The 26,804-nt window shown below is 40.5% G+C and overlaps 1 long non-coding RNA gene across 1 annotated transcript; it reads left to right on the forward strand.

Annotated features, from left to right (window-relative positions):
* Positions 1-18,675: 18,675 nt before the first annotated feature.
* On the forward strand, positions 18,676-25,529 carry LOC135454205 (uncharacterized). The gene is made up of 2 exons (XR_010442038.1): positions 18,676-18,756; positions 24,203-25,529. It is a non-coding gene; the product is annotated as an uncharacterized LOC135454205 (long non-coding RNA).
* The last annotated feature ends 1,275 nt before the right edge of the window (positions 25,530-26,804 follow it).

Below are 26,804 nucleotides of genomic sequence, written 5' to 3' on the forward strand. Positions count from 1 at the left end.
AATCACTTAGCCTGAAAATTGATTATCTGTGGCACTTCATGCTCTCCTTCCACCCCTCCCTGTGCCTCTTGTGGAGGAAAAGGTGCAGAAGCAGGAGAAAAATGGCAATATTTCTCTATACTCATCAGCGTGCCTGTGAAGGGTGGATTCTTCTGGGCTTGATGTAGTTGTCCAGAAGCCAACTCCAGAAATTGTCAGCAGCATGAACACCCCAACCTGCTGCCAGTGCCTTGAGAAGGCACCTGATGTGTGTTTAACTGTGCTGCCAGGGTAATCACCCCCTCGTTAGACTAAACTACATCCCAGAATGATCAGTAAAGAAGTTTGATCCTCTGCTAATGTTTTATGTGCTGAATGAGGCATGCTGTCAAAAAGTGTTTCATGCCTCATCTACCACTAAGTGCACTTCCAAGGGCTTTTAAAGGATTGTCTTTCTCATTCATCCTGCAGAATGACCCCGAGAATTGATTTCATTATCTAGGCAATAGTGCTGTGCCTTGCTCTGGATTAACTGCAACTTTGGAAGTGGTAATGTGTTCTTAATTTGAAATAATGTTTTCACCTCCTGGTTTCTGAAGCCAGTTAAATGAAAAACAGGAAGCTGGCAAAAATCACCAGTGGGAAATGTAGGAATTCCTTTGTCCACTAGCATTTTAGAACTACAGTGAGATTCACAGTGATGACTCTAAGGATTTTAATTTGGGTTCATGTAAGCATCCAGTCCTTAACAAGTGTAAGCCAGTATATTGCATAACAGACAGTCTGAAAACTGTATTTTAAAGGATTTTACCAAATCAGAAGGAAAAAGAGATTACAAATGTCCATACAGTTCCATCTATGTTTTTGACAGCATCTGTAAGAAATGAATATTAAAATATAATTTAAACTTCTCTTTAACACATCAGATGTTCTTTAGAAATTCCAAATTTATACTAATCTTCATCCATTTAGGGAAGCTTAAGTATTCTTTGTTCATTAGAACCAAGTTATTTCCAACATTGTCTTTCTCTGTGAGTGTTCAATTCCACCCATACCAAAGTTGTGTTATCTTTGTTCTTCTGGGTTTCTTTTGCCACATCACACTTGACATCAAGACAACAAGGTGAGCAGACAGCATTGTAATTTAACACCATTGTCTGCAATGTCCTTATGGGTGGTACTGAACAGCTGGACATAGTGGCTTTCTCAGAGGTAAATATGCCACAATTTCTTGCCATTATATCACCAGGCTACAGAATTTCTTTTTAATTGAAAGCTTAGAGAATTTGAAAGGAAAGAATCATGAAATCTGGGATGCCATCACTAAATGCTCTGTAGTCATAAGTTATGGGGATTTTGAGAAGTTCTTCCTGCAGTCCCATAATGGATCCCAAAGAAAGTTTTGGATGCTGAACAGGATCTGGTATGGTCTTTTACTGCCCAAGAGGCTTGAGGCAACACAACCTGTTGGGACAAACCCTTTAGATCCAGGAAAAGTTAGATTGAGATATGTTGTACATTAAGATTAAACAAAACCAAATTGGTAAAAGATCAAATTAGAATTCTTTAACACAAAGAGACTCCCAGGCAGGGTCTTACATGTCCTGGTGTCCATTTTCTTACACTGTGCCCATGACCAAAAGGTGCAGAAGGGAAGCTAACCTGCAATAAGCTCGTGCCATTGGGAAAGCCCTGGCCATTGCTGACCTAAGCCATGGGACCAGAAACCTACACAGATTAATTAAAAAGGGGGGTTGGTGTTCATTTTTTAACCACTAACAGCTCTGTAACTGGAGGAGGAATAAGCACAGTGAATATTAAAGGAAGGAAGATGGCAGCTGCTTCTTCTGACCTTTCAGGACACTTTGTGCTTTCTAATTTTTGAAGTTTCAGTTAGAGAGGTAAATATGCCACAATTTCTTGCCATTATATCACCAGGCTACAGAATTTCTTTTTAATTGAAAGCCTAGAGAATTTGAAAGGAAAGAATCATCTTGATCATTATAGCAGAACTTCCCTACCAGTTTTATTTTTGCCATCAGCATGCCTGTGGAAAACCAGGTCTTTGGTCTTTCAAGGGCGAAGATAAATTTGTGTTTCTTTTGCAAAGAACCTTCACTGGAAATCTGTCCTGTAGAGAATACTGATTGTAATGAAAGAAAGATATTTTTATCTTTATTGTCTATAGCTCAAGAAGATAATCTTATGTCTAAGAAAGTACAAGTCAAAATATATTCATCATATGCCTCCAGCATGTATAAAAATTATTTCAGAAGAGTTTTGCATCCTGAGCAAACCTATGCTGAAATGGGATGAGACTGACTTTTGGCAAATATTTGAAGATATAAAAGATTCATAAGTTTGGGATTTGAGTTAGTTCTTTATAAAATAAAATTTGATTATATATCAGAGAGTGAGGGAACTGTTTAATGAAAAAGGTACTTCCAGGCTTCAGGCTGAATGGACAATTTAAATATTCTATAGATCATGAAGCCAGTTGAGTTTGATGCTTTAAAAAGTGAATATATTTTTCTGTCTAGTGAGATTCTGTGTTCTTGCTGCAGACTTCTGTTATGGCCCATTTTGGAAATATTTAACTGTAACCATATAAATGGACTTTTTGAATTGTGAAGTTTAATGATTACTGATGACAGCCCTAGATCTATGGTGCTTGTCCTTTTCTAATCTGGCTGCATTGTATCTGTGCTTTTACAGATTCCTGTTTTAAACCTTTAATGATCTTAAGGGGAGTCCTTAGATTCAAAACTTTCTTTGGATGCCTAAAAATGGCACCAAGACTCTTGCATGTACTTAATGAATTTATTTGAAACACTGTGCAGCACATTGTCTGTAACCTCTCAGTGACAGTGTCTGCTAAACCTTTTGGAGTTTCATGGTAATTGCTTCTTGTTTTTTACAGCAATTTATAAACTGACACATCAATGAAAAGAAGTGGGAGGCAGAGTCCCTGTTTTGTGACTCCAGCAAAGGGGCAGCACTCTGAGTTCTCCATCTAATGTGATACATCTTTAATAGCTCGAGTTAAATTATGATCAGGTTGAAAGAGGAGTTCAGATCTCCAGTGTTAGCAGGGTCATCCCTGAGTGCTCCAGGCAGAGAAGTGCATTTCAATAATGTGTGAACAAATCCCTGTCTTGGTGAAAAGGAAGCACTGGCTTTGTTTCGGAGGCCATGTAAAATATATATTATGATTAAATATGTAAATGTCTTTTGATTGCTTGTATTTTCCTAGTTGTCTTTCCTAATGTCATCTTCTGTAAAGTTTTGTTATTCATATAAACCAGATTTCTGCAATCTGAGTGTCATGCAAATGTCATCTCACATATGTTGAAAACAAGTATATATGTTGAAAAGTATTATTCTACTTTTTATTTATTAAAATAAAATATTAAAACAGATTAGGACTTCCTGAAGTCATAGTCTATGACAGAATGATGAAACAGAACCCAACTTTCAAGCTGATCACAATTCCTGCTCAGTCACTGTGTTTAAAGAGGCTCAGATGTTGCTTATTCAGCAAATTATCTTTTCTACTTTATAATCAAATATGGGGTTTAGAAAAATCTCTCCTACACTAAGTAATTAATCTTTCTAAAGTATAATCCTGAAAAGCAGCAAAGCAACTTTTAAGTTTATTAGTTATGACAAAAGCCTTTCCAAATGAAGATTTTGCTTTTTTTGTGAAGAGTTTAAAAATGGAATGTTGTTCCCTGGTGTGACATATTTTGAGAAAATACAATTTCACATGAATAGATTATAGCACTTAAAAAAAGTTAATTTATATTATCTGAACTGGAATTGTTAAGAAATTATTCAGGGAGGGATCTATCTGGTCCTCCTCATTGGAATCAGTCATATGGAACTTTTTGGGATGTTTACTAGGCATATTTGGAGAATCAGTCCACAGGGGCAGGGTAGATTTCCCCATTGCTGGACTGGAAAAGTGCTATCAGAAAATGAGTTTTGTGAGCTTAGTAATACTGGCTTGTGACTCTGACATTTATTTCTTTTGATATGAAAGATGTAAATACTGGAGAAATACTAGAAAAGAATAAAAGAAAGAAAAAGAAACAGACAGAAATCCCCCCAAAACTGAGAGCAACTTATATGGGTTTTACCTATCCAAGCAAGACAAGGAGAAATGTGAGGAGTTGAATACTGAAACCAGCTGCCCGGGTGGAAGGTGGAAATGCTGCAGGTGTTGGGAATTTGAATGGACAAGGTCATGAGCTACCAGACTGAGCTTTGCCCTGGCTTTGCTTCCATCTCAGGGGGAGGCTCGGTGACTTCCAGAGGTGGCTTTCAACCACAAGGGTACCAAGACTCCATGAAAGCAGGCACCAGTACTGCTGGCAATCTCACCTGCAGTTTGATTTTGGAGTTCAGTAGCACCATATGAAGAGACTGCAGTCACCCAAAGCTGCTCACAGTCACTCCAGTGTGCAGAGCTGTGGTGTGCAGTGAGAAGTGGAGCACTCACTACCCCGAGTAACTGAGTTATCAACCAGTGCACCAGGTAACTGTGTGCAGTAACTGGGTTATTACCAGTGCATCCGGTAACTGTGTGCAGTAACTGGGTTATTACCAGTGCACCAGGTAACTGTGTGCAGTAACTGGGTTATTACCAGTGCACCAGCTAACTGTGCGCAGTAACTGAGTTATCAACCAGTGCACCAGGTAACTGTGTGCAGTAACTGTGTGCAGTAACTGGGTTATCAAATGGTGCATCAGGTACTGTGTGCAGTAACTGGGTTATTACCAGTGCATCAATGCTCTAAAGATTGGCTGCAGTGAAGTGTCAATGCAATTATCTGTTTGTGACCCACCTGAGCACTCTGCAAGAATCTACATTAAATACTCCTCATTAACTAGAATGCATATCATGATCCAATTCACATTTTCTTAGAGAGTTAGGATTGGAAGTGGCTTGTTTTGCAATTGAATTGCAGCAGCCATTCAATAGAGGTAGAGGTTCATTAGTACTTTGCTAATTGGCATCAGTAAGTTTAGGGATCAAGAAAAGAGACTAGAAAGTAATGGATCTGAACTAGTTTCCTGACCTCATTCCTGCTGCTAGATAATGTTAGACTGTGAAAATGGTGGCACCAAGTGAATAGCGTATAACCACTAGCTGTTAATTGCCAGAGGAGAAATGAGAGAAGTAGTGACTTTTGAAAGTCTTCAGCCTCACCCTTAAGAAAAGTCAAATCCTGCTGCTGTGAAAGGCAATCTGGTGAGTCTCTGTACTGCTATTAAGGAAAAGGAATTGATCAAAGGTTTTAAACAAGGTTTCTTAGGGGTTTGTTGCACCATGGGCAATCACAGCTAACACCTCTTCCTATCCAGTCTTGAAGGCTGTCTGAATTCACGAAGACATTTGTTTTTTTAAGGCAGCTATCAAATAGTTAAGCTAGGTAGTCTTTCTAGTGATGCTTGTGTTTAAAAATTTTTTAATTTCTTAGCTGCCAGAAAATTGGAAAGAAAAATAACACTGAAAATCCAAATGTTTAAGCTGTGTTTTCTTTGGTGGTCTCTGAAAGCCCCTGGAGCTGGGCTGGCCGAGCTGTTGGACTGTGGAGGGCAGGCAGTTCCTGCCAGAAGCACAGCACAGTCCTGTCTGTCTTCTTGTCAGGGATGGAAGTGGAATCTGCCACCACACAGTGTGTGCTGCTGGAGACATTCCTCTCTCTGCAGCACACGGTTAGCTCTCATCTCGTTTCAAGTGGATTCTTGGCCCCTCCTCTTCCATCTAAAGAGGATTTGTTTGTTATGCAGAATAACATAGACTTGAAAGAGTCTCTGGAGGTCAAGTCCAGCTCATGCTTACAGCAGAGCAGGGCTAGCTTTAAAATGAGATCTGGTTCCTCAGCGTCTTGCTTGATGGAGATTGAAAGTCTCCAAAAGCTCTTCTGAGCCTGGTGGAGGCACATGGAAAAGAGCAATGTCCTACACAGAGAGGGAGAGGGCATTACCACAAACTGCTCTGCCAAATGTCTCATCCAGGCAAGGACTCGCTTCTGAAATACTAGGGAGAGAGAACTGCTGGAAACGAGCTGTGGTGCACTCTAGTGGGAGGAATTGAGTACAGTGCTGTGCAGCTGAGCTGCTGGGGCTGGCTCTGGGAGCTGTGGGTAATGAGGATGAAAAAGAACTGAGTTGTATTTGAAAGTTGTGTGTGTGACTACAAAGTTTAACAATCTAGACACCCAGTGAAAGGCAACTTGAATTCAATGTATCCCTCAAGGAAAGGGACACAGGTCATAGATGGCCACAGAAAACCACTGAAAATAAAAACTGCAAAGGTCAGGAGGATGGGTCTAGCCGTGCTGCGGGGGGAAAAGTGCCACCAGTTGATCTGTCTCTCTGGGTGTGCCTGGGTGGGGCACAGAGGGCTCAGGGAGGGAGTGCCAGCCACCTGAGGCAGAGCTGAAGCAGAAGCATGGATTTTAGGAAAAATTTCTCTGGAAAGTTGTGTTGAAAAATATACCATGAAGCTACTCAATAATGTCTTCCCCAACTGCTTTAGGCTATTGACACTGTGGAGGTTGGACTGTGAGCTCCTGTCTCTGTTGTATTTCTTTCCATGTGAGGCAGCTCTGATTCAAAGAATTTAGATCCTTAAGGGCAGCTCACTTTGCATTTTGGCAGACTTCTGGGTGCACACTGGCCATATTAGCCAGCAAGTTATCTAGAAATAACAACACAACCCAAACTCTTCTGTTGTAAAGTACGCTACTGCCATTTAAATCTGGGAGGGTGGGGTGGCCTGACTGCTGGGGTCTGACTCCCTGTAGTTTACTCCACATGTTGCTTTGCAGGGGGTGGAACTTGGGCAGTGTCAGGAAAAAAAGGTAATTTGGAACTAGCAAATTTCAGCCTGTCCTTGTGTTTTGGGCAAAAGTTTGTCTTGCAAGCTTGCTTAGTTTAGTGAGCTCGGCAGGTTATGAGTATATAGGGAGTTAAAAGTTATATGTGTCTACTTGTCTTAAAGACGTCTGGTCTACAAAGTGCTTGTGAATTCACTGGGATAGGGTACTGGCTTTAGAGAAAGTGCAGCTTTTTTCTTCTTGCTGCTCTTGCTGAAAGCTCTTGTGCTGCCTGATAGCTGTGCAAATTTCAGCCCAAGTGAGACATTAACCTTGCACTATCCACTGTGTTCCTCAACAACACACCAACATCCTGGCCCTCACTCATGGCAGAACTGCAGCCAGCAATTGCCCAGCTAACAGCAGCAGGTTTAATGGTGCTTCTGACATGGAACACTGGGCCTGTAAGACCAGAAAACTTTCTCATTTGGCTCATGGCTCCCATTATTTTCCCGGTGTTTTTTTTGTCCCCATCATGCCAGTGCCCATGCAAACCTCCTGAACTTTATTCTGGATTTGTGAGTTGAATGAAGCATAGCTGGTTCTTAGTCAGGGCCATGAGGAGAAAGTTTAGAGAACAGCACTGAGCACCTTCTGTGCTTGCATGTAAAAATGCATTAGGGTTTAAAATGTCAACAGTAAATTAGGCCAGGTGCTCCAACATCAAAGGTTTACTGCTGCTCTCCTATGAGAAATCTAATTATGATGTTTTACTTGGTAAAATGGTAGATGCTCATGTACAGTGTACTCTCAGCTTTCTCAGTGATGATTTCTTCCTTTTTCCACAGTTTATCATGAAAAGCTAATTTTCAGCTATTTGTCTTACAAGTACAACAGTTACCCACCTTGATATTTACACTGTCCTGTCCCCGCAGTATGAGATTTTCATGACTTTCCTGTCAGGTTTGCTGCAATCTCTTTTGTGATGGGTAAATTGTCTTCACATGCTCTGTTCCCAAGCAACCCAGCTCCTCTGAGGCTGGGTTTCCCTGTATCCTCAGGGAATGGGTGTTCCCAGAGATACAGTTTTCACTCCATTTGCCTCAGTGTTGTGCTGTGTTGGTGAGACAGGGGCTTGGCCGTCATGTGAAGATGATCTCTTTTGCACTGATGTGATTTGTTGCAGAAGATAACTGGGCATTCTAAGCCAAGTAGGATGTTACAAATATTAATTTGAAAGGGGTATTGGTGCATGTTTGGGTGATGTGTTAGCAATGTTTGACAACAGAAAGAAAAGCCACAAGAAGGAGCTAAATGAACAGGTACAGCAGAAACTTCTGGTTGTGTTTTTGTACTCATGGAGATCTATGTAGATAAGTGATTGACTACATAAGAAATAGGAAAAGATACAATAGGGCCAGAAGAAAACTGATAATTTTGAGTTAACACTGCTTGGCTTGGCATAATTTTAGTGGTATTATTGATCAAAAGCAAGAAAATAAAGTTAAGAAGCTTGAAGCCATCTTTAAGTGATCTTGGAGATTTCACTAAATGCCAAATAATGTTGGAAGAACAGAGCGCAAGTTTGGTGTGTTCATTTGGAAATGTTTGGCTAAAGAGAACCTGGAGTGCCTGTGACTCAATGGCAAAAGGCAGGAGCAGTGTCCCTGCACCTGAGGGCAGCCCTGGTCTCAGTGTGGTTACATGATCACTGTGTGGATCTCTGCATTGCCAGATGGAGCTCAGGAGGAGTTGTCTGCCTGAGCACTAGACTGCCTCGTTGTCAGCTTAGGCAAGCTGTGTATCTCATTCAATGTGATGAAGAGTTTTTGGAACAGAATCTTGTAGTAGAAAAGAAACTATGATGAGAACTGTCAAGTCTTGCTGATTCAGTCTATGACAGGCAGTTTGCAAATGGAAAGGGAGATGAGGTATCCTTTTAATTCTACTATGTGCTCCAGTTGAGCTGTGTGACTGAATTCTGAGCTGCTCAAGTAACACTTTGTCCTTTAAAATCAAGCACGGATGAGGGAGAGTGCTGCGGTCAAATACAAGGCCATGGAAATTGTGTTAGGAAGAAAACAAAGTTTTCAAGCCTCGACAGAAAGTTTTTCTAGAGAAAATAACAAAAATAAAGAGACCTCCAGATGAGTGGTTGACATTCAAATGCATTTTCTCGCTTTCTGAGTGCAATACAGAACCACTGAAGTATTAAATACTAAAGTCAGTGCAAGTCTGTGAGTGTGAGGGGAGCCCTCTGCAGTGCTGTCCCCTGTCACAGGCCACACAGAACAAAGGGCCACCTCTGGCCAGCAGCAAGAAAGAAAGAAAGGAACTTCTGCAGGTGATAAGTAATGGAATTCTTTGCAGAGATTTTGAAACACCACTGACTAAACCTCTGATCATCTCTAGCTGAGCATGGAATTGTGCAGCAACCCCCAAACATACAATGTATAAACTGTACATGAAAATCCCTAAGGCATTTAGCAGAAAGCCAGCTCATTTATTCATTGCAGCAGCTGTCACACCAACCTGTACTTGGTGTGAGTTGCTTGGTTGTTTTGATATTGTTAATGTTTTATATTTGAGAAGTTGTTTGACATTAGCATAAAAGAAAATAACTTGCTTCAGTTTTTCTGCAGGATATAAATTATGTTTAGTTGCAATGAACTTTTTGAGGAACCTTGTGACTTGATGTGAGTTTCTGAAACATGCTGCATGGCTGATGGAAAGTTGAGTATAGAAGTCACATAAAAGGTAAGAGTAATATGGTAAATTGTTTTCTACATTTAAAGGGGCCCAAACTTATGCCAAGGTGTTGCTTTTTCAAATAGAATATGTTCATATTCCTGCCCTGTTCTCCCATTCATTTGTGAAACTCCCAGATGGAATAACAGTCATACATAAGTTTTTAAGTTGAAACCTGCCCCTGCATCCCTCCAAACCACTCTTATTGCTTAGCTCATCAGAAGTGTAATTCATGCATCTATAAAGGAGGGGCTCTGCTTGAAGTGTGTAGGCTGAAAGCAGTGGCAGCCTGAAGGGTGAGTCAAACCAAAGTGATCTTTTTGTGTGTTTAATACTGACATACCCTCCCCAGGCATGTGTCTGTGTCTGTGCTGTGCTTGACTGCAAGTCAAGGAAGGGGACTCATGGTTTTCATTCAGAAGCTGTTTCACACTCTGTGTATAAAGCATGGGAGAGGATAACAGCTCAGCCTCCAATGGGGTTAATTGTTAGGACTATCCCAGCATATATCATAAGGTTAAATATCTGAATTAGTATCAAAAGTCAAATACTTTAGTTTAGAAATTAATAGTTGTGAAATAAGGATAGAAAAAAGCAGAAGTCACATTTTATATGGGCAGTGTTGTTTCACATTAGATATCTACATCCACCTACATTCTCCTCCAAATACATAAAGATGAAAAAAGATTGATTAGATGTTTTTCTGAGTACATGTCTAGCAGCACACTTTCATGCTAACTCTAAGTGCTGCTCCAAGACATTCTCAGAAAACTGTGAAATCTTGGAATATATTACTAAATCACAGTGGTTATGTTTACAGTGTAAATTCCAGTTAACTTGACGTTATGCCCTTTTTGACAGTTGGCTGACAATAAAACTTACCTGCAGTTACTTCTGACAGTGGTGTTAGCTGACTGGTACAGTGACCTTTTGGAACACTTGATCAAAGAAGTCCCATTAAGATTATTAGAGACAACCTTTGCAGCCCCAAACTAAAGCCACCAAAATGTAAAATTTGTTATTTAAATCCATGATCCTTGTCTCACTTTGGTTTACAGTTTTTAACTCCTGTGACATAGAGAAACCTGTGCTCTGGTGACAGAATTCTCCCTTGACAGAAACCTAATGAAGAAAGATGGGGTTGCAAAATTACAAACTAAACATGAATAAATTACCAACTAACTGAAAGTAGTCAGCTACCAATTTCTGCATCTAATTCACCAGAGTTCCAAAACTTCCTTAAACCTAATCATGCTTACCTGATTTCTTTTCCATACTTGCTCAGGATTATTAATATTAAATACTCTCAGCATCAATGGGAATTTAGATGTGGAGCAGAAGCTATGTCCCACTGGACTCTGTATCCAAATTTTTAACCAGTGTCTAATAGATTTTATTTCTATTTATTTTTTATGAATTTTTTTATTATTAATAGTGTTCTCAAAATAAGCTAATGAACTGTAATAGATTTGCATAATTATGAAGACTGATAATTTATTCATGGCCAAGGCAGACAGAATGAAGGATTGGCATTAATTCTGCCAGCACTTTGCTGAGAATACACACTGCTCTGCACTCTGTTTTGGGGCTTTCAGTGGAAAAATAGAGGAAAATTCCACTTCGCAGAAGTGTTCTATTTGAAATGTTTTGTAAAATAGTCATGAAATAATTCTGAAATTGAAACTACAGACTTGATTTGAAAACTGTTGAAATGTAAGAAATAGCATACCAGTCAGCAGGTATGTTCTGGGTGCTGGTGACTAGGGCAGAAATAATTTTTTCAATACTGACATGAATCAAACACTTTTTCACCCCATTCAGAGTAAACCTGTGTATCTACAGCACTACAGTGGGGATATGAAGGCAAATGCAGCCCACAGTGAGCAATATGTTACCTGAATCTGTACTGACTTTTATGTTCTTGCATCAGTTAATAAGTGGGACTGAATTTACAGGGAGTCAGAACACATGGACATTTCAGGGGCCTTCAGGAAGGGCGTGGATCTAGTGGCACTGAACTGCAAATAATCATGTTTTGCTCCTTTTTTCCACCTTCCTTCTAAGCATTGGATAAACTTCAGTATTCACATCCTCCCCATATGATCAGAGGAGGGCCAACAGCTTATAGGGGTCAGTGCTCTGAGCCACTGCAGCCCCCACTGCTGAGTACAAATTGCCCTGTGCCCTCTCCTCAGATAACTTGGCCATGACCTGAAATTCAACACTATTATTTTCTAAAGAAGAGATATAAAGCCAGGAATTCTCAGAAACTGTGTGCTCTAATAAATACATGAAATATTCCCTATCCAGGGGGGTTGACAGCTGAAATATGTAGTCTGTGGTGAGAGCTCATGTTTTGGGAGGACACATGTTCCCTGTCAGGTAATTTCACTTTGAGTTGTTGTTCAGTGAGACACGTTTAGTGGTTGGAATGAATCTAAGTTATGGCCTGAAATTTGCTGTGTGTGAACATTTATGTGTGACCTTTTTACCCATACATCTTCTAGAGCAGCACTGAGAATAGGGAGAGGCTTGCTCTAAGACCTATTGTATTTCAGATTTACAGCATGTGCAGTGCTGGGATTTGCTCAGCAATAAACAAGTGGGCAAACTGAAACAGAGATGCTCAGTGTGCTGAGAAAACATAATGATAAAAAGTGTGCTGTGTAGGGAACTTTCATCTTGATGACAGCTAGAAATGTGCAGGAGAAAGCAATTTTCATCCTTTGTTAGAGAAAATGAAGGTGCAAATTTAGACTCTGAAACTGAACAGGATTACTTTAGAGTGGTTCAACTTGGGAATTATTTTCTAGGTTGCACAAGAAAAAACAGTGGCAGTGACAACAGTAGCGGCTTTTCTTTTTTGCTGTGATTCTTGGTACCAATAAGTCCTAAAGTATTACTAAAAGTTTCTTTTTTTTTTTTTTTGTTTTGTGGGGGTTTTTTTTTGGTTGGTTGGTTTTTGCTTGTTTGTTTCTTTGTTTTTGTGGTTTTTTGTTGTTATTTTTCCCCTTTAACAAAGTAAGTAATGATAGATAATTAATATTCTGTGATCTTTGGGAAAAATCTGGATTTCATTTTCAATGATACATGTTACAGATGATAACTAGAGACTGCAATAATTGTCATTTTAATCTGTCCCTAAATATAGAGGCAAGTTACATTCCTTGTTAAATTCACATTTTGCAGATACAAGTGGTATAAGCCACAGCTTTGCCTTCAAGTCAGATGAAATGGTCGTTCTCCTTTTTTTTTTTAATTGCTTCAAGGTCTGCCTGAAAAGAAATCTTTCAGTTACAAAAGAAAATAACATTCTGACCTATTTCTCCTCCCCCTTCAATTGTCAGCATTTGTGCATCTCCAGATAGGTGCTGCACAGGCTTTCAGAACTCAAATAGCTCCAGAAGAGAATAACCTGCAGAGACTAAAGTGGAGCTGGCAATATTTGTGGGTTTTTTCTCCACTTCACAGGAGTCCCTTCTCTCAGAGTTATAACCTGAGGTTGTTCAAGGGCCTTGAACATTAAGGTTTAAATTGTTTTGTGTAATAATACCATGGCACTCTGGTTCATTTTCCTTGCTACATAATAAAAAGATTAGGCTGATCAGAGTAACCTTAGATCAGAAAACCTTGTGAGCTGTTGGACCAGAGTGGCTGCAGTCCTGCTGCTCTAACACAGGCTGTGTGTGTCTTTGTGACTGCTGGAGGGAAATGTGTCCTGGTTCTGACTGGGACAGAGTTACTTTTCTTCCTAGTAGAGCGCTGGGGAGGCCCAGGAAGGTTCCTGTGTTGAGTCCTTTCCAGGAGGCACTGAGAAAAGGGAGGTGGCTGGGAATGTTCAGTGCTGAGAGTGATAGCAAGAGCTCATACAGCAATGCTCATACATTGGAGGCAGGAGCTCTACACCAAAATGAGAAGACAGTTCAAATTTGGAAAGATTTAGGTAATATTTTTGTTTCATTATAAAGAACACTTCATTATCAATATTAAGAGAGAGGGTTATTTTTAAGTTCATGTCGCATGGTAAAAGGTTACTGGTTCCAAACATGTCAAGAACTGTTCACTCTTTACAGGGTAGTACAGGTCCAATATTGTTAAAAATGTGAGAGGAAGTTGGCCCAGAACAGAATACTGAAGACCTATCAGTCTAAGACCAAAGGAGTCAATTACAGGATATTTGCCTTTCTACCTTTTGGAAGAAATCTGACTCTCTTTGGATTTATTTTAATTTCTTTTCTTTGGGGACAACTAGTGAATTTACTCATCCCTTCTATTCCAGTTCCTCCTTTCTTCCTCAACTGTTCCTGAAAAACAAATTGACAAAAGGAATCAAAAGAAGTCTCCAAATTAGATTCTTCTACACTTGGAGGAAGCAGCAACTGTGTAGTCCATCATGATACTGATTTTTGTTTGTAGATTAACTCTCAACCAAAACATCTCTTGGTTTAAGCTGTCTTCCTGTTTGATCCAGAGGGAAGTAATTTAGCAGCAGAAAAACCTGACATGAAGAAAATAAAAAAGGTTTTCAGAAGGGCTGAAGCTGCTATGCTTTTGATTAATTTTCCTTTGTTTTCCTAGTTTTTGGAAAATTTGAGGTTTGACACTTAGGAAAACAAGGTTTTGAAGTAAACTCCAGAGTTAAAAAACCATCCCAGATACAGTCAGATACTCCCAGGAATGTCCAATACATGATAGATACTAATTACAATTTTTATTATAGACTTGAGTATTAAAGGATGAACTATCAGTAACCCCAGGTTTGGTTTGTGTGAGGCTGATTGACCCTGTCTGCTCAGCATGGCAATATGTACAGATGTTAGCACTGCTCTGTGAACTATTAGAATTTGCTTAATGACATCAATTAATCACATTAGTGCTTTAATGCCCTTAAATCACATCTTTCAACTTGCAGAAACTTTGTGCTACGGATTTTGTTGAAGTAGGAAATATTTTTATGATATTTTCTCTTTAGCTGCCCTTTTAACCTTCTCAAGCAATTTAGAGTACATGTCTTGTGATAACTCAATTTCCTGTCTTAATTGCACATCCTTACTTCCCGAGGTGGGGTGAGCATGCTGAAAATACCAATTTTCCACTTCAGTATCCTGTCTAGAGAGGAATGGGGCTTTGAGGGGTGGGCTTTGGAAGAGCTCTAAACAAACAGGGGAGTCACAGGAGAAGCACAGTAAAATGTAGTCCTAGTTTTTCAATTTCCCTTTGAAAGGGTTGCTTAGGGGTGTCTTGTGAAATATTTTTGAGGTCTAGAAAGGTGATAGTTTGACAGACCATAAATATGAGAGCCCTTTTGGGTGCACTGAGAGTGCTTGTTTTATGCTTGACCTCAGGAAATCACTTTGAAGCTACAAGGAAGTATCCAATGGACAGTAATTTTGCTGACACACAGGTAAAGATCAATATTGATGAACTATCAAGTTCAAGTTAATTTAACAGAAGTACTCAAGTATGAGTAACACACCTGTCATGGATACAGCCAAGCTGAGGAGAGGTTTTAGTGGGGAAATGGCTGAATACAACGTACTCAGTTGTCATCTCTCCCCACTTAGTGCTGATTTTGTCTTCTTGCTGAAAATGGTCATAATAGGTCAAATTCCCCCATTTGAATTTGGTGGTTATTTGAAACATTTTATCATATTCTTAATAAAGACAGTCCCAAGATTATTTACTTTTCCTTCTTTTATTTCCTGCTTTTGCTCCCTTTCTAAGTGAAGCCAGTATTCTCACTTCTGGTTCTTCTGTGCAGTTTTTCAGTGCTTTTTTTTTTGTTGCCCATTTTGTCTGTTGTGGCCAGCTCTTGCCCTTAGTGCCCTGTGGGGCCCCATATTTGCAGTGCTTCCCTACAGCAGGAATTTTTTTTTGTTCAGTTTCTGCCTTTCCCCCCCCTTTCTTTCAACATGCACTCATGGTCAAACTTTGGTTCATGGTGCTGGCTTTTGAGATGTTGCCTTAATAGAAAAATACCAAAAGGCAGAAAATGGAGGTGATTCTTTGAAAAAAAAAATCAGAAGGATACGAGTTAGGCTTCCTCAAGCCCTCCCCTGCATGTCTGTTCACTAGGAAAATGTGGCCTGCAGGATTGTTTGTACATCCTACACTAAACTGTGTGTTTTGTCCTGTACTTTATGCTGCATGAAGAGCCAATGTCTGCTAAAAGGCTCTTGGAAATCCCATTGTAAAGAGAAAATGTGTATTCCCTGAGCAAATAGGAGTAATCATGTCATCTCTGAGCTTATGTTACTTCTCTTCTTTGCTGTTCTAAAAATATTCATGGAGTCTGTACAGACAAGGGGGGTAAATAGATAAATCTAAGTGGATCAAGTCTAACTGTGGTCAGGTGATTGCAGTGCCTGGATAATATCCTCTGCCAAAGGAAATTAATTTTTATTGATATTTACACATGATCTCAGCACAGAACCTTTTGCCATTATTTCAGGTGCCTGCTGTAAATTGATGGTACACTAAAACAAAACATATTCAGAAACAAATGTATGTGACAAAAACCCAGAGTAAACATTTAGTAAAATGAAATTATTTGCTATTTGAGCTGAGGGTTTTAGCAGCTGAATGTGTGAGTTTGTCTGTCAGGGTTGTAGGAGCTACGAGGTGCCCAGCCAAGAGTCTCAACATTTCAGGATTAATATACACTGAGCAAGTCTGGGCTGTAATGGCCTCAGAGGATGAGCCTTTTGCTGTGGGCTTCAGTCTTTCGAGAAAAAGTGAGATTTGGGTGAGACTCTTCTACTTTCACGTGTAGGTATCTGCATTTAATCTCAGCATCTTCCTTCCCTTTATAAATCATGGACAGGTCTCCTTTCATCTCATCTGGAAGCTGACATCTGAAACAGCTGAGGTGAGTACCAGGCTCCTGCTCATGGACTTCAAAAGGAATCAAGATGACCAGCTTGCTTGAAGGTGTCCAAGGGTGTGGGAGAAGCCTGTGCCAAGAGTCTAAAATAAAAAGGGATTCAAGAAATTGAAATTAAAGAACTTAAAGTTAGTGGCTCAGTATATGGGAATTCAGGTCCATTTCTAAGCAGAATTAATCATGGCACTAAGTGCAACTGTGTGGTTGGAGAGCTGAAGGGAAGGGTACCCAAGTCTGTGCTAACAGAAGACAGGATTGCCTCCAGTTCCCTTGTCTGTATTTGTTTGTCTCTGTTCTGTGTCCACAAGGTAAAAAATTAATCAAAATGGGAGGAAGGGCTGACTTGCCAGATCTTCTGGTTACTTCTAAGAAGATGGTGTTGAGTTTGAAATGTTTTGGAAGGGAGCAAAATGCTCGGTACATCTGACTCTGCTTCATGCTCTAAAACACCTTCCAAGTAAAGCTTTATTTCAGGTGATGAAGATGTAGCTTAGAGTAATGTTTGCTTTGAAATCATTTATGCAATAACTTGTTCCAGCAGTTATTGTAAAGAAGCAAAAATTCCCTGTAAATGTGGCACAAGCCAACAGAATGGGATATTTTCATTATAGATAGTTGGGGTTATTTATGTCCCCCTGAATGAAACACACAGTGTTATTAAATAACTCTAAATTAAGTCAATTGATAAAATTCTCACTGAATCAAGGTTCACTGTGTTCAAATGATTCCAGAAAAGCAGGGAGGACACACTGGCTGTACAGTCTGATCTGGAATTGCTTCACCTTATGGCTTGGATAATGAGATATTGATTTTCACAGAGCAGGTCATGCTTGAGAAAAAATGAGAGACTCAGTTGCAATTATTAAAGTCATTTATAATTGAAAGTGGAGAAAGTTTTTCTTTCTGGATAGCAGATGATATATTTTAGCCAAGTCTTTCTCACAGTTGTCAGGATTTGATACAAAGAAAAATAAAACTGAAAACAAAAATACATGCTCCTATTTTCATAAATGGTACTTAAAAAATGTCTTCTAACTATTTTGCAGGAAAGATAAACAGAGTCTGTTAAATACTTAATGTCTCACAGCTCCAGCCATAAGTCACAGGGACTTTGCACAAAATCCTAGCAATGCTCTCTGGTTTCAGCAGCTCTGAGCAATCTTTTCAGCTGACCTACAATGGCAGAAACAGCAGAAAACGTAACCTTCAAGATGCTCTTTTCTTATTACAAGCATAACATTATTCATTCCTAAACTCAGTTGTCTACTCTCACTAAAATCAAACTCTCTCTCCTTAGGCAGGGACCTGTGACAGCCTTTTGTGGGATGTGATGGATGAGGGCAGAGAGCCTGCAGGAGAGCTGTGAGGCTCCAGGCTGAGGGAGTGTGGGACCCACTGTGCTGGGGCTGCCAGGGGTGGAATTACTTCTCTCATTAGCTGGTGTTGAGCCACTGCTTTACATTTGTGCTGCAAACAGTGTCAGCAACACACCAAGGGTTTAGCATTGTGAACAGTGGTTCCACCGTGGTGCATCTCTGTCCTTCCTTTCTGTCCTCCCCAGGGAATTATAGAATAGCCTGGGTTGGAACACACCTTAAAACCCATCCAGTTCCACCCCGTGCCTTGGGCAGGGACATCTTCACTATCCCAGTTTGCTCAAAGCCCCATCGATCCTGGTCTTGAGTATTTCCAGGGATGGGGCATCTGCAGCTTCTCTGAGCAGCCTGTGCCAGGGCCTCCCTACCCTCACAGTCGAGAATTTCTTCCTGACATCCAATCTAAACCTGTCTTCTTAAACCTGGCTTCTTAAAATCCATTGCCTTTGTCCTATCACTATAAGCTCTTGTCAAAAGTCCCTCTCTGGCTTTCCTGGAGCCCCTGTTTGAAATGTGGTGCCTTCCCCCTTTGTGCCATGCAAAACACAGCTTTAGGAGACTCCTCTCCTATTTTTGTCTTTGCCCTCTTGTCTCTCCCCTGATTTTTCCCTACCAGTGGCCACCACTCCTTGCTGGAGTTGTGCTGTCCTGTGTCTGGAGGGATCCTAGCAGGGGGCACCCAGAGGCTGCAGCTGGGCAGGTGTGGGGGGATAGAATGGAAGAAAATGAAGATAGTGCAGAAGGTAATCTCACCCCTGAGGAGTTGCAGCTGTGCTAATCACCAAAGATTAGGAGCAGGCCTGCCCTTAACAGGCCCCAGCTGTGTCCAATGAGGCTGAGTGCTATAAAGAGTGGGTGAGCAGGGAGTTGGAGTTTGTTGGCTGGGCTGTGAGGAAGAAGGAGTCAGTGCTGTGAGGAGATGCCCATGAGAAGTCACCAAAAGGTATGGCAGCTTTGCAGTAAAATGACAGCAGGCAGGCACTGCCACAAGGGGTTCTGTGATCATGTGCTGCTCCTTGAGAGCTTGCATCAACTTCTACTTGGGGTTTAAGGTTAACACCTTAAGGCACTTAATTTTTAAAATTTAGGTTTTTAGTAAGAGATTGATTAGCAGCCTAATCTGTAGGCTTCTTGGGAGTTATTATCCTCTACAGACCTATTTGAAGTAATTTCATTATAAGGTTTTTTTATATTTAGGAAGATTACTTGCTCAGGAAAAGTGCTTGAGTGAATAACAGATCTTCTGTGCTTTCTGGGTCCTTCAGCACCTCCTTTTCATTTTTTCTTTAAAGACATTGTCCTTCTTTTTCCTATTCCCTTGGGAATACTTGTGAGAGGGCACGAATGCTATTTAGGAATGTTCAAGTGCTCTTTACAGCAGACTAACTTTATAAAGTGGGGAAATATTAGAGAATATTTCATTGTTTTACATGTAGAAAATTTTTACCTCTGGAGTGGTAAAAAGTAACATCTCTGTTTCTATTAGTAAGGTCCCTGCTTTGTCCTCTCCTCTGGTTTTATTCTGTTTACAGCATGCTCTTCTGTTTGAATGCTTATAAGTTGCCCTAAAACTTTCAGGATCTGCAGACCGATAAAAAGAATTAAAATGTGACTATGAAAGCATTGTATTGAAAGAAAGTAATGAAATTAGGATGGAAAATGCCATTATAAATAATGTATTTTAATAAATAACTGTACACTGTAGAATTTCAATTACAGCAAAACATGCTTTACACAAGTAATTACTAAAGAAATTGCTGTAGGAACACATCCATTCATTGAATTACAGGACATAAATTCTTCCTCTGATTGCATCTTCCGTTGTGAGGGGAGCAATCACAGCAAACACCAAGCTCTAATAACACCCTCTCTTCAGGAATTAGAACTTACTGATGGATGGGAGTGTGGAAAGGCTAATGAAAGGTTGCTGCTTGCTGTGCACAAAGGGAGGGAATGGAAGGAGGCAGACACAAAGCAAGAGCTTTGCTCACTGGCAGGTAATTCAGCAGCTCTGGGCTGTGCCTTTCAGCAGCTCCTGGGCTCTGTAGGACATTTGGGTGTGCTCTGCTCATCTGTGCAGCTTCCTGGGGTGCATTTCATGTGCACAGAGGGGTTACACCCTGTGAGAAGAGAGCAGAATGGCCCTGGGGTGTGACAGGGAATGCTGTTTGTTGGGTGTCTTTTACATGAGTTGGGCTGAGAATTTGGTGGCTTTAAGAGTCCATTTTGGAGGAGAAGGAGGAATGCCAGAGATGTTTGTCATAGTTTAAATTGGCAATGGGGGGGTCTATAGCATCACCTCTCCATCTCCTGTCCATCCCTGGAGCTGTCTGTGGGGTCGGGATAATCCAGTTGGATCTTCCTCACCTGTGGTGGGGACTTTGAAGCAGACACTGGTGCCACTCCAGGGTAGGAAAAGACCCACTGGACTATTCACAGAGGTGACTGTAACACAACCCAAGGCATCTTCATGTTTCAGGGTTCAGTGTCCAGCTGGCCTGAGGGGAGAAGGTCCCTGGCAGTGGTATTCAAAAGGGGGAAGAAAATGGGAAGTGTCTGGAGCAGAGCTGACAGAGTGACAGAAGAAGTTTCCAGCAGAGATCTGCTCTTCTGATTACTGTATGTGGAAATAAGAAAGTCTAGGGGTGGTGGTGGGGGAGTAATTAAGAAATTTAATGTAATCACTAAAAATTAACAGATTAAATGGGAAAAACATGCAGTTTATGCAATGTGATTGTAGTGGGATAGAATGTAAGAAAATAAAGCTAGTGTAGAAAGGAATCTCACCCCTAAGGAGTTGCAGCTGGGCCAATTAGCAAAGATCAGGAGCAGGCCTGACTTTACCAGGCCACAGCTGTAAGCAATGAGAAGCAGAGTGCTAGAAAAGAGTGGGGTGGCTGGGTGAGAAGGGAACTGGAGTCAGTGGCTGCTTTGGGAAGAAGAAAGAGTCAGTGCTGTGAGGAGCTGCCCATGAGAAACACCAAGAAAGTAGGGAACTGTTGTGGTAGGGAGAGAACAGTGTGGAACCCCTGCAGTAAGATGACAACATGTGATGTTCTATGTGCAAAGTTAGCAAAAAGAAAACTAGAAGTACAGCCTCATCCTTGTAGTGTTTCCTTAGGTGACATGTGGACCCAATCCTGTTTCTGTTTGTTCACACTTGAGAACTCTCTATTGATTGCCAAGTGTTTGTTTACATCTTAGGTGACAGACAACCAACCAACAATGATTCTGTATTCTCAAGTCAGTATTTTGCAGAGTATTTTTTTTTTAACTCAGTAAATGAACTTTCCTTTTGTTGTGCAACTGGACACCTTTCTCTCCCCTGTGTTTGTATGGATTGAGTTTAAAGTATTGATGTGCTTTTAACTTCTGTCAAAGAAAGGGAACTTGTTCATTTTTCCCCCCTAGATTTTCTATCAAAGCAATCTCCCCCCCCCCCCCCCCCCACTGGTAACGTTTTTTTAATGCTTCCTTAGTCTGTACTTATTGTGCTGTGAGTTCAAGAATGTTCTTGTAGAAAATGGTTATTTTTTCATCCTAATGTCACCAGTGAGTCAGTCCAACACACATTCTTGTTACAGGATTACTTGAGATTTCTTTTTCATTTAGTAAAAAACATCTGAGTTCTCTTTGAATTTTCTGTGCAAAGACAATCTATAAAGGTCTTCAGCAGACACTGTACAAAGAAAAATGTGTCTGTGGGGATACAGATTCTTCCTGTTGCTGGTATTGCTGTAGGGTTTTGATCAACTGTTTATAGAAGAAATGAGAGGTTCTTTTGCTTTCCTCTGGAAAATGACTTATACATTTATCAGCTTCTCTTCCTGAAATAATGTGTATGGTAGAAGTACAAATATTTTCAAAAGGATATTCAGTCTATTAATTTAGAACAACAGGAGGAATAAAACCTTTTCTGTTATAGTCTGACTTTCTGAAGTAGTTTCAGACCTCACAAAAAATTTGAACGTGGGAATTGCACAAATATTTATGCTTTCTAAATCACATTTACACAGGTATTTGCTTGCTGCTATTATTTTCCATAAAAATGTAATGAGATACTAATGTAGAAGTCCATTCATAATAGGAAGCACAAGATGTTTAAACATCTTAAAGAGCAAAAATCCTGTTCTGGGATTAGCCTGTACAGCTTGCCTTGTGGGCTGGATCACAGCTTCAAGGAAGGGCACTCATCTGTTATTACAACCTCTGTGTTTTATGCTGTGCACAAATTGTCTCTGAGACCCACTTAGATATGGAACACAGAGCACAAAGTTGGCAAAGTCTTCACCAGCTTGGCCTTGCTGCCATAAGAGAGCAAACCACTTGTTAATTCTGGGAGTGCTCTGACACCCAGGAGTTAATGCAGTGTAGAGTGCACTGTAACTTTCCATCCCTCTGGCTGTTCTGCACTCAGTGTCTGGATGGACACACACGGGTTTGCATGGAGAGCTGATGGGAAGTAAATTGGGTGCGGATTCACAACACAGCATTTTAAAGCAACTCACTTAGCAATAAAGCAAGGTTATTGTCAGGTTCCTTTCCTGCTTTCAGCTGCTCCAGAGGGCTGCCAAGTGCAGGTACCAGACTGCACTCCCCAGCTCAGTGTGGGATGGTTTAAGGTGCTGTGCAGCCCCATCTGTGGGTGTGCATGGCAGGAGCTCTCCAGCTGCAGGGATGGCCCTGCCTGTGCCAGGGACTGTTCTATCACCATAGCAAGGCTTGACCTTTCAAGGCCTTGAGCACTTGAGAATGAACTCTATTTCTAAAACAATAAATTCAAAATTCCGCACAAAGCTGAGTCCTCAGTTTTTTAGAATAAGCAGATCACAATTTTCAAAGTAAAATATTTTTCCTTAGAGACATAATTTCCATGAATTTCTATGTACTTTAATATTGTCAACAATGATTCAGAAAATATTGAGAAATTATATCAGAATACATGACTGACTGCTGCACTTCCATAACAAAATGTTCTGGTTTTTGTACTGAACTAAATCTTATAACAATTCAACCCCAGACTCCAGGCTTTATATGAAGCCATTTCAAATCTCATGACCAGTGTGGCATATTTCTAGGGCACATAGAAGAAATTCCCCCATGCCTGTTTTAAACAGAAACTTGGTTTTCCAGTATCACTTTATCCTTGTCTGTCAAACTCAGCATTTACATTGTGTGCAGAAAGACTTGTAAGTGCTGCCAATTTTGAGCAAATGGGAAATATTTGTTACTCCAGACCTGAGAAGTCTTTGGGAATGCTCTGCAGTCATTATGCTTATTAAAGCTGCTATTAATGGGATAGAATAAATATTAACTGGATAGAGCAAAGTCAAACTTCCTTAGCATGAAATTCGAGTGTCTGGCAGTGCACTGTAATGGATTGAGTTGGATCAGTCCCCAGGCATTCTCCAGCTGGGATACAACAGCACCCAGTTCTGGTCAGCTCCTTGGGCTCAGACTCCTCTGTTGAACTTCTTGATCTCTTAAAATGCAAAAGTGAAAACTTCATCCTTGCCAGCTGGGAGGTGCCATTGGTTCTTTTTTATTTATTCCTGAAAATATGAACAGAGATGACTGATTTAAAAACAGACTGGTAGAGAGTAGATAATTTCAAGGGGAAATGGTTGTTCATGTTCCTTTTTTCTTGTCCAATCCTCTCCAGCATCCTCTGGAATATGGATGAAATCTCCATGAAATCAATTAAATCAGATACAGTGTTATGTAGACGTAGCCTTAAAAATGCTATTTTATAATCATAGATTGAAATGGGCAATTTCAAGGCAATTTTTCTTTGCTTTGAATGGCTTAAACTCGGGCAAATCTTGACAGAGTTTCCAATTTCCTGATGTGTGTGGTCATTAGAGATCTGAAGGTGCTTCTTGCCCTGCCTGCTGCTGCCCTGCCCAGTCCAGCTCACGCTGAGCTGCTGGCACATTGGTTCACATTCAAGCCTGTGCTGCTAGAACCAGCCAGGGCTGGTTTTCATGCTCTTAGTGATGCCTTTCAGTTCTAACAAAAAAAACCTGAAGATAACTTTTTTCAATATTCTGTTTTTATTTTTGTACATGGCACTTTTCTTATAACAGAAAAACAAAATGAAAAAATAATAATGACAAAGCTCACATTTGCTCACAGGCCTCTTTACTCCTCCCTGTTAAAGCTTTGGCTTTTGGGAGATTTCCTTGTCTTGTTTTGAACTTTCCATGTTTGATTACTTCAAATTCGAATTGGTTTTGACTGCTACACTGACCTGAGCAATTTATAGGGCAAAACTAATTGTAAATCTGAATCTCTCTAGCAAAGGTTGAACTGGTTTGAAGTCAAAGGTGGTACAAATGGCTCTGTTTAAGTGCAGCACAGGCATTACCAATATTTTATTCACTCCACAGGTTGAGTTTAAAAGCCGTACCACAAACTGAACACCTTCCCAGGATTTCTGCCTGGAGGTGGCACCTGACCCCAGGGTGGTCAGCCCTGCCCACAGCACATGCCTTGGACCTGCTGGGATGATGCAGCGGGAGGGAGGAGAGCTGAAGCCCTTGGAACATATGAAATTCCCACTGAAAATTCAGTTGTTTGAGCGTGCATTTCACTTGATCTCACATCAGGCATCCTCTTGTTTTTTTTTTTTTTTTTTTGAGGAAAAGGCATGTAATAATTTCTGATTTATTTCCCCTATGAGTAAAATTTCAATGTCAAAATGCCAAAGTTTGTAGAGCACTCAGGGGCCTGTGAGGCAAACAGACCCTGAAGCACCAGTGGGATGCAGCAGAGCTGTCCCTCAGTGCTCATCCCAGTGCCCCTGGCTCTTCACTCCAGAGGGACCTGTGAGTGTGCAGATGTGTCAGGATGCCCAGTACTCCCGAGGCAGGTGGAGATTGCTCTCCCTAGGCTGCTTCCATGGAGCTGCCAGGATGGTCTGGGAGTGCCACTGATCCCTCTGTAGCAGTGACACAGTAAAAATCCCAGTGTCACGTATGTCAGTAGGAGAACACACAGAAATATATCTGTAAGATTGTGCTGGAGAGGGAAGTGTCAAGCAGTTCAGTTCATGTTCTGGAAATAGAGTGACTGGGAAAAAGGAGAGGGTATTGGGAGAAAACCATGTATCCTTGGAGAGCTTTTTGTAAGAAGGTAGAATCCAGGAAAATGAGCCAGAACAGGGACAAGCTGTGTTTTTACAGGCCTGTAAACTTTGGATGACACCTCTGGTTTAATCTTAAATAGTGTTTTGCTTTCCATTTTGTCTCTGTACTCCAAAACCCAGTTCTGTTTGTTTATTCTGCAGGTTAGGTATCTTTTCCTGACTGTTTCATGTCTCTGCTTCTGTCCCACAATATGCTGAACATCTGTAGGATTCTGATGATATTACATTTTTACTGATTTGAAAATGAATTGAGAATTAAAGATGTCACTTCTCCATCCTTTAGCAAATGTTGCTTGAGATGCCAGTGTGGGTTTTTTTGCCACCCAAGTGATCATTAAACAGTGAGTTTATCTCTTTCTGAAACCCAGATGATTGTGTATGATTTACTCATTTATGTTTTAAAAAGTGCTTCAGCCTTTTTGTTTACAGGCCTTTGAAAAAGCAGTGAAACACACTGTGATGTCTGTATCAGATTCTTTTCTAATTAAGAGTAGCAGAAGAAACAAATGAAAAAAGAAAATTATCTAACTGAAAGTCAGCAAATAAAGAACTTGAAGTGTGACATGAGAGCAAAGCTTGCATAATATCAGTGGATACATTTTAAAAGTTATTTTTAAAGTACATCTTTTGCGTTCATTCTCAAGGGGAAAAAGATGTTTGACTATAGCTGTTTTTTTCCACCAGAATGTTAACACTGCCGTCCTGGAATAGGCATATGGTATCACACAGACCCATGGGTTTATGTTTTATAACAATAAATTCTAAATACAGCAGAACAAAGGCAGCTAACTGTATTCATAGGTGTCCTTATTCAGTTATAGATACTCTTTTCCTTTTCAGAAAATCAATTCTGTAAACATTTGATTGATACTTCCCCTGGCAGGAGTGAGTGGCACACAGAGCAATAAGGGTTAAACCAACCCCAGAGCTCAGTGATGAGCCCAAGTGGGCTGTAACCAAGGCCATGATTTGACAATTCCAAAACAATCTCCTTGGTGCCTTTTTGCTTTTTCTCTAAAATGGAAGTGAGATGATAATGATGGCTGATTTCTAGTCTCCTGATGCTGATGGAGGATATGAGTTAAATTGAGTCTAGTAACAAAATGAACCCCTAGAAGAAAATTATAATCAGACTCCTAAGTGGTTATAATGCTGAGGACTGGAGTAAAAGCTATGCAAATAACATCCAGCTGTAGGCACTGTGAACACCTTAATCAAATCCAAGATGGGCTGTTCCTGATTTTCTCCCATTTTTTCCTTCTACCTACATCTGTAGTTTTCTTTCAGAAAGAATGTGCCCGAGCCATCTTATGTTTATTTAAGACATTTTTAAATTAAAAATTAAAAAAATATTTAAAAATGTATTTTAAAGTACACCTACATGTAAAGTGAAAGCTGTCCATGACAGGAAGTTGAGTGTTGGAAGTAGAAAGGAGAATATCCCTTATCAAAGGTGGCAGAGCCCAGCAAAGCCTTGTCCAGCTCCTTGGCTTTGTGTCAGAGCCCAAGGGAGGAGTGGCAGCAAGGCTTGGGATGTGCAGTGGGGCAGGCCAGGGCTGCAGCACTGGGACAGAAACATTCATTAAATGAAACTGTTTTCTACTTTGCTGCTTCAGTTAAGCACTAAAGGAAGGAGAGAGCTGTGGAGATCAGATGATAAAACCATTGCTGATACATCAAATTCATGAAAACCTAAAGCCACTGTAGAAATGAAACACATTGTTTGCTGTTGTCCATGGCAATTAACCATGAAAAAGCAAAAGAATTACTAACTGAATTCTCTGCCAACCACGAGGAGGTTCTCTGTGCTAAAAGCCAACTTGTGTTATTGAGAGGAGGGAGGG

This window comes from Zonotrichia leucophrys, chromosome 14, assembly GCF_028769735.1.
Source record: "Zonotrichia leucophrys gambelii isolate GWCS_2022_RI chromosome 14, RI_Zleu_2.0, whole genome shotgun sequence".
Classification (NCBI taxonomy): Eukaryota; Metazoa; Chordata; class Aves; order Passeriformes; family Passerellidae; genus Zonotrichia; species Zonotrichia leucophrys.